At 43.6% G+C, this 7,869-nt stretch overlaps 1 long non-coding RNA gene across 1 annotated transcript; it reads right to left on the bottom strand.

Annotated features, from left to right (window-relative positions):
- Positions 1 to 634: 634 nt before the first annotated feature.
- On the bottom strand, positions 635 to 6,210 carry LOC310842268. Its single transcript, XR_014563050.1, has 3 exons — positions 5,561 to 6,210; positions 3,587 to 3,718; positions 635 to 887 (listed from the first exon to the last, which is right to left on the bottom strand). It is a non-coding gene; the product is annotated as an uncharacterized lncRNA (long non-coding RNA).
- Between the last annotated feature and the right edge of the window lie 1,659 nt (positions 6,211 to 7,869).

Raw genomic sequence — 7,869 nt, 5'->3', positions numbered from 1 at the left:
CATTTCTGCTGCCATACGTACAAATGTTGCCAAATGCTTAACAGAAGCTAGCCGTAATTTCACTGAGCTAAAATAACCCCCACCAAGGGCCAATTCAGGTTGAGGGGGTGGGGACACATTTCCAGCCCAGTCAAGCAGCAGCCCAAATATTTCAGTGAATGCTCTTAAGTCCAGGGTGGATGGGAAGCTCACAGGGTAATATGGCCCTGAACCCTTGAGGTTGAGGCTGTTTAAAGTCTTCAGCCTCTGCCCCATCTTATAAGATCTATGGGAACTGAGCCTTCCTCACTGGTCTCTGGGCCATCCATCACACATAGTGTGCCTGGAATGAGGCTTCTTTCATTTCAGTTAAGGAGGAAACATTCCTGGCATGTGCATATTGAAACAAAAGCAAGGCTCTGTGAAACTGAAGAAATATGGCACACAATTTTTTAAAGCATTGTTATCAATCGAATAAGAAAGATATAAAAGGATTTTATTTTTGGAAGGTCTTGCTACAGAGTTGCAGAGGTGGCTATGAGGGTTGTATTTTAAATGTTGATTTAATGTTGTATTTTAAATGTTGAGGTACTAACCCTCCAGCAAAATGCAAGCCATGAGTAAGATCTAATGGTGGCTGAAGGAGGCAGGTAGGGAATTGTCTTTTCTGGCACCCAGCAATAGCTCACTCCTCAGTGGCTTAACTTGTAGGAAGATGCTGAAGAGATGCAAGCTGTGAAGTGCTATGAATAAAGTAGCAAGTTGGTTACTGTCGGGTTCTCTGTAACTTTCCGCTTCTCCTATTTCTCAGTTTGTCCTACAGTTATGCAGATCTGCTGTGCGCGTTAATCTTTCGCTTGGCAGCGAGAAAATGTTTGGGATGCCCATTTGAGGATCAAGATGTGATGCTGTTGATTAAATTACAAATGACACATGGCATCAATTCTTATTAGAGATGCTCAAGGCAAGCAGTAGCGTAAGCAGATTCACATGGCCTCTGTGAAACACTTTATCTTGCCCATTTCTCAAAATGCTCAACTCAGTAATTATAAGCCAAGATTTCAGGCTAAGCTCAGCTGAGTCGTGCAGTTAGCTGTCAATCAAGGCTGAATTTTTTTTGGCAGTGTCTATGTGATAGTTAGGGATCATGGCTTTTTCACCCTACCCCTCGCGCTAAACAATCACCGCCCATTCCAGGAGTTTACTGGGAAAAGAGCTGCGTAATCAATTCTCCTGCCCATCATTTCAGAATCAATAGCAGCAACTCTTTACAATGACATTGAATTTCCAGACTTTCAGAATGCTGAGGACCTTTTGGTGCAGCTATAAAAGGCACAGAGGGAGCCAAACATCTTCCAGGACTGTACCTTGAGCAAAAATGGGGCCTACACATGTAGGTATACTAAGGTTACCAGATTTTTTTCAATAAATCTGGAGACAGTTTTCAATTTCAATGGATTTTGTATGGGGACTGGTTTGTAAATCCGGGGACTGTCCCTGGGAAACGGGGATGTCTGGTAACCTTAATTTATACCATCTGCCATGTACCCTAACAGACACTATGTCACCTAAATGTCACCTAACATTGAGACTTTCAAGGCATTTTCAGACCTTTTCCTTGTGTCAAATGAATGCATGGAAGGGGGGTGGGATTGCGTTTCATGGCACCCATGTATTTTGTCCCTGCCCACTGCACATTAACAGAATTGTAGTGTTGGAAAGGACCCAAAGGATCATCAAACCCCTGAAATGGAGGAATCATTCAGCTAAAGTTAAAGGAGAATTAAAAAAAAAAGGGGGAGGATTAAGAACATTCCATCTAAAAAATCTTGAAAGGTGAAGGGCTTAAGCAGCAACAGGTGTGTGGCTGGGCTGCACTGCTCACCCGAGCTCCATCCAGCTGAGCTACTTCAGCAGGCAGAGGTGGCATGGTTGGTGTGGTGAAAGCACACTGGTAAAGCCAATCCAGTTCTCCTGCTGATGCTTTTGCACTTTGCCAGCCTTGCTGCATCCCTCCTCCTCTCCATCCCAGTATGCTGTGGTGGCTCAGCTGGATGGAGGTCAGGTGAGTGATGTAGCCCCACAATGCGATCTGCTACCGTATGTGAGATTATACTATAGCCTGCAGGGATAATGGAGAGGGATCCATTTAGGTCTCCCTAGATCAAAAAAGGACAGTGTGCCTTTGCTATGTAGAGGTCTCCATCAAGACCTTGGACCTCATGGTTCAAAGTGATAAACAGCCAGCTTCCAAGACAGAGGCGGTTTTAGGCTTGTGCAGTCGGTGTAGCCACACTGCAGAGAGTGCCACAACAACTCTCTGCACAGAGTGTGAGAGGCAGGGTGCATGCTGAATTTTAGGATAGCACGGGGTGCTGCTGAAATTTGAAAGCCCAAAGTCTACGACTGCTCCAAGGTTACTGACCAAATCCATACAGGAGAGCCACACGGGGAACATATAAATGGAACGTTTTTGCAGTGTGTTAAAACTTTTAATTGGTTTTTGTTGGCTAGCTATATACTGCCTGGGGTTGTTTTTAAAGCATTTGTTGTGTCTTTTACCATATTAGTTAGAAGTAAATATTTGCTTTCACTAGTGTGATCTAAATGATTCAATTTCCTGCCATCTGAAACGAGAAAGCAGCCTTCTCTTATCCATCAGGTGAGATGTTTGCGAGTCCAAGGGAAAATGGCACATGAAAGCATGTGCGCAGCGTGATGGAGGTCTTGGCAATTGGCACCTGAGTTCTTTTGATTTTTATGGGAGCATTTATGTTTCATTTCCAGTCTGTCAAAATACTACACAAAGTCAATTTGTTTATCAATAACAACCTGCTGAAGAAACCTACCTTTAAATAGGGCTGCAATAGCTCAGATGAAGACATGACAGGCACATTTTGACAAAAAGTGATCCATCAAATCTCTTAACAGATACGCAGTAATTAGGAACAGAGCAGGTATTCCAGCTTGCGTTCAGTTCAACACCCATTTAGAAAAGAACTAGTGCATATTAGGGAGACGGATGCTACCTACCTTTCTAAGCTTTATTAAACTGTAATTTTGGAGGCACAAGGACAGCTATTGACTCTTGGAGCAGGTTTCAAATAAGGTGAGTGTTACTAAACTGGCAGGCTCGTGGGATTGAGACAGAGCATTTCCCTTCCAGATCACTGGGTTGAAACAGGCTAACTGCACGTTGTAACTTTTTAACTCCTGCTCGGTGGCCTTAGTAGTTTGACTGTTACAGTTCATTTACTAGAGAGCAGGTGTTTATTTCACACACGCACACAAGTGCAAACACAATATAAACTACTGCCGCAGCACCTGTCATGCTTCTAAGAAACTGTTTCGGGTCCCCTCCTCGGGTACCAGCTGCAGTTTCCAAACTGTATGCAAAGGCAGCTCCATGTATAATGTATTGTCGCTATCTAACCTAGAAGTTAGGCTATCCTTGTCCATATAGGGGTGTTGGTGGGCCACCAGCTGAAGCTGATGGAAGGTACTCTGTGCCACTGAGGCCACCTGAGCCTCAAGTGACAGTGAGGGATCTAGAAGTAACCCCAAGCTTTAGAGGGAGTGTAACTGTCAAGAGCAGGCTGCTGCTCACCCATCAGGTCTAGGGAACCACCAGTTAACAGTGCCTCAGCCTCATCTGGATTGAGCTTCAGTTTGTTGGCTCTTCACCAGTCCAGTACAGAGGTAAGACATCAGTCGAGTACATCCACTGCCACAACTGCAGCTGTAAAGGAGAGCTGAAACTGTGTGTCACCAGCATATTGCTGACAACATGCTCCAAAACTCCTGATGACCCAACTCAGTGGTTTCATGTAGATGTTAAACAACATGGTGATAAAATCAAACACTGTGGAGCCCCATACCAAAGGTGCCACAGGGCCAAATGAAACTCCCCAAGCACCGTCTTCTGAAAGTGGCCATCAAGTAGGATTAGAACCACTTGAAGGTGGTGCCACCCACCCTAACTCAGACAGCTGCTCTAGGGGTATACCATGGTTGATGGTATCAAAAGCCCTTGAGAGATCAAGGAGAATTAACAGGGACACATCCCCCCCTCCATCTCTCTCCTGACAGGGGTCATCACAAAGGGAAACCAAAGCAGTTTCCATGCCCAAACCAGGCCTAAATGGATTTAGAAAATAGGGTTCATTTAGGGAAGCCTGGATCTGGCCCATGACCACTTTCCCAAGAAGGGGGTATTAAAGACTGGATGGTAATTACTTTGATTTACTGAACCCAGGGAGGATTTCTTAAGGACTGGCCTTATCATTGCCTCCTTTAAGCAAGCAAGGACCACTTCCTCTAGCAAGGAGGCATTAATCACCTCCCTAGCCCAGCCAGCTATCTCCCCACGGCTAGTTTGCATCAGCCACAAGAGGCAGACTGGCAGATTCAAGTGATTTGCTTTGCAAACAAGTCAGTGAGCTACCGTCAGTACTTCCACCTCCTTTGGGCCAGACTAAAAGCCCTAAAAGGCCCTGTGGTACCCAGAAAAGCTTTGCTGGACGGCACAGTTATGATGCAATGGAGACAGCAAAGTATGCATTCTTTGCTGCCTTCACTGCCCTTGAATAGGCTTGATAATGAGCATTCACCAGTGTTTGATTGGCATTTTCCTCCACTTGTATCCAAGCCATCTCCCAGCTTGTTTCCTTGCCCTGAGTTCTGGAGTATGCCAAGTATTTGATGCAAGTAAATGTGTGTTGAGGACAATAGCCTTTTAACCTGGTCCTAAACATAGTACATGGAAGTACATTCCATCAGGCAAAACAATCTGTGCTCTTCTCAGTTTGATAAATTGTTCACACTGAGGAACCCAGCCTGGATTAAAAGTTATATAGAAGCAGTCAGGCTCCCATTTCCTTTTCGCTATCTCATTTTGAAAAGCAATTGAAACTTAAAATATTCTCTTTCACACAGAAAAAAAATTGGGGTTTTAGTCCATTTTCTTTCAAAAGCAAAAAATGAAGCAATAGATTGCCTCCCTCTTATACTATGCAGCACTCTTAAAAGCCAACACAAAAACCCAAATGGTTACTTTCTGCCTGCTGAAGATGAGCACAATCCAGTCAAAATCCAGCATGATTAAGTCCCACTGGTCTCAAATGCAGAGTTAAGGCATATGCTTAACTTTCTGCCATTCAAATCAGTGAGAATAAAGCACTTACCTCAGACTGGATCTGTAAGAAAAACACTGGGGCCTAATTTGAGTAGTAGAGTGCTTGGTATCTGGTGGGCGGGGCTTGTGTGTTTTGCTCTGGAATCAGTCCCTCCCTTCAGTGTGTGTTCCGTTAAGGATTTCAGTTAAGAGGGACCAACTGCCTCTTCTTGCTACTTGCCTCATGTTGTTGTATTTAGTTTCTCTCATTATGTTATTTTGCTACAGTATTATTATAGCTGAGTTTTTATTTACACGAGCCCCTTATTTTTCTCAAAGAAAAAGAAACTCTGCTGAAGAATGGTGGAATATCCGAAACTTTGGGTGAGCGAGTGGATATTCCCAGTTTGCCAAGAGGACTGATTTTGTTAGTCACCCCACCACCTCCAAAACAGTATCATGCCCTACCTCTTTAGTGACTGTGCCCCCTTCTTCGAAGCAGTTTATCAGAAATGCTTGCAACACCCCAATGACACCCCAGTGGCTGAAACCTCCAAGCATGCTCCTTGCTGCTGAAAAATACATGGCTGCCAGAGAAAAGGAGACATTCCGTAAACTGCATGTCACTATCAGCTATTGGTGGTCAGTGATTTGTTCTGAATCCAAAGGCTAAGCCAAACCTCATGCTGCTGTATGTCAGATGCAATTGGTCCAAAGTCAAAGTTTTACAGCTCAGACAGGGCACACTTTATCCTTCAGGCTGCTACTTAAGCTAGCCGTGACCCTGAGGAGAACCAGTCAACAAAACAGACAGACAAGAGGATGTGATTTGTATGCATCCCTGAGCCTGCCCAAATCACCTCTGACCCGCAGGTCAGGCTGCAAATGACAGTGGAGTGCATGCACCTGATCAGACGGCACAGTCTCATTAAAAAGCCTGGGAAGAAGGCAGCAGTTACACAGTGTTTACACACAGAGACCAAACGCAATCTAGCCAGGAAATGAGAAAGGAGAGAGAGAGAGAGAGAGAGAGAGAGAGAGAGAGAGAGAGAGAGAGAGAGAGAAGGAAGGAAGGAAGGAAGGAAGGAAGGAAGGGAGGGAGGGAGGGAGGGAGGGAGGAAGGAAGGAAGGAAGGAAAGAAGGAAGGAAGGAAAGAAGGAAGGAAGGAAGGAAGAAACTTGCTGTACTTGCATATACCTGAACAGGATCCCTGCATTTCGATTGATGTATAAATTATGTAAGCCCAATTTATACATCCGGCAAATTCAACTGATAAGGCTTTTTCTGAACCTTAACATCACAAACTGCAGGGAGGGGTGAGTGAGTTGCCTGTCTGGATGCGCGGGGGGGGGGGGGGAGAGAAAGAACCTCACTCTGCATAATAAAATAGCATGTCAGAAGAAAGGTTTTAGATGAGAAGTGCCCAAACACGATTCCTCTACCTGCAGCCTGATGTGGAATAATCTAGGACAAATTTTACCACTTCATTGTTGTGAATACAAGACAGGATTAAAAAATGCTTTTTATGGGTGGATTCCAATCTGTTGAAACTATACCTGCAATACACTCAGCCTCAAGATACTCTAGTTTGACCCAGATCTCAGTCCTATATTGCTGTTGTGCTTTATGCTTCTCACGCAGCAGAAGGCAAATAATTTCACGTAAAAGGTTATGTTGCACATATATTTGATGATCTGAAGTTTGGGAGCTGCTTATTGGCAAGATTATCTCTGTTTCTAGACTGTTTTAAGTTCATGAGAAGATCCGCCAAATCTCAGTCATATGCTCTGTGGTTGCTGGTGAAGATATTACCACCAGTAGAAAATACAGACTTTGGTATGCACATGTGTATACACACAATCCATGGCATGATTGTAAAATATCAGAAAGGACCCCTATAAAGAGCAGCCTTGGTAAAGGGGAGTTTGGTTTTTGTTATTGTCATTGTCATTTTATGGGACAAACATGTACAAAGACAGCATCTCTAGAGTTTGCCAAAGTTCAGTACCCTTTCAATTACGTTTTTTGTTAGAGTCAAATTAACAGCAAGACATGAAACTAGTTTATTAAGGTAGAAAATGGGTTGAGGTGACAGAATCACTCTCCCAGAGCAATGCCCAGCTATTTTAAGAATATTCCCACCACCCACAACACACAGAAACAAATGTCTAACTTTTTTAACACATCCACTATAGCACAGCGCTGGAAAGTTTCTCTTTGCAATATAAATGTGCTTAACTTTGGCCACATTGCGACTAGTGTACCTAGCATGAGAGATTCACAGACGACAAGAAGAAAGTTTAAGAAAAACAGCAAATGTTAAAGAGGAGGCTCTAGTTTTGTGTGTGTCTTCGTGATCAAGGGAAGGAAGAATTTCTTTGTGTCAGTACAAAATGTTACTCTGTCCATGAAAGGAAGGAGACAGAAGGGTAGCTCTATGGAAAAGGCTGACAGCATCTGACCAACTCAGCAGGAGAAACACTGGTTATCTCTAATCAGCACCTTCTGTTACAAGAAACAGCTCTTAAATATATGCAAAGCCCTGGAGCCCTGTTCTCGGGGGGGGGGGGATATCTTAGTGAGTAAAGAACTTTAAATAAATAAATAAATAAATAAGTGTCTGCCTAAACTTTCAAAGTTTCTGAACTTCTGCTGTGGAATTTATATATGCGTATATATAATAGCAAAATAAAACAACTCAAGCATAGGATATCTCCATCTAACATCACGTTCCTTAGTAGTTTCTGTGTTATTTGACTCCCTTTAATGCCGTCTGC

Source organism: Podarcis gaigeae (assembly GCF_964106915.1).
Source record: "Podarcis gaigeae genome assembly, chromosome: 3".
Lineage (NCBI taxonomy): Eukaryota > Metazoa > Chordata > Lepidosauria > Squamata > Lacertidae > Podarcis > Podarcis gaigeae.
This window is presented reverse-complemented; position numbering and strand designations above follow the sequence as displayed.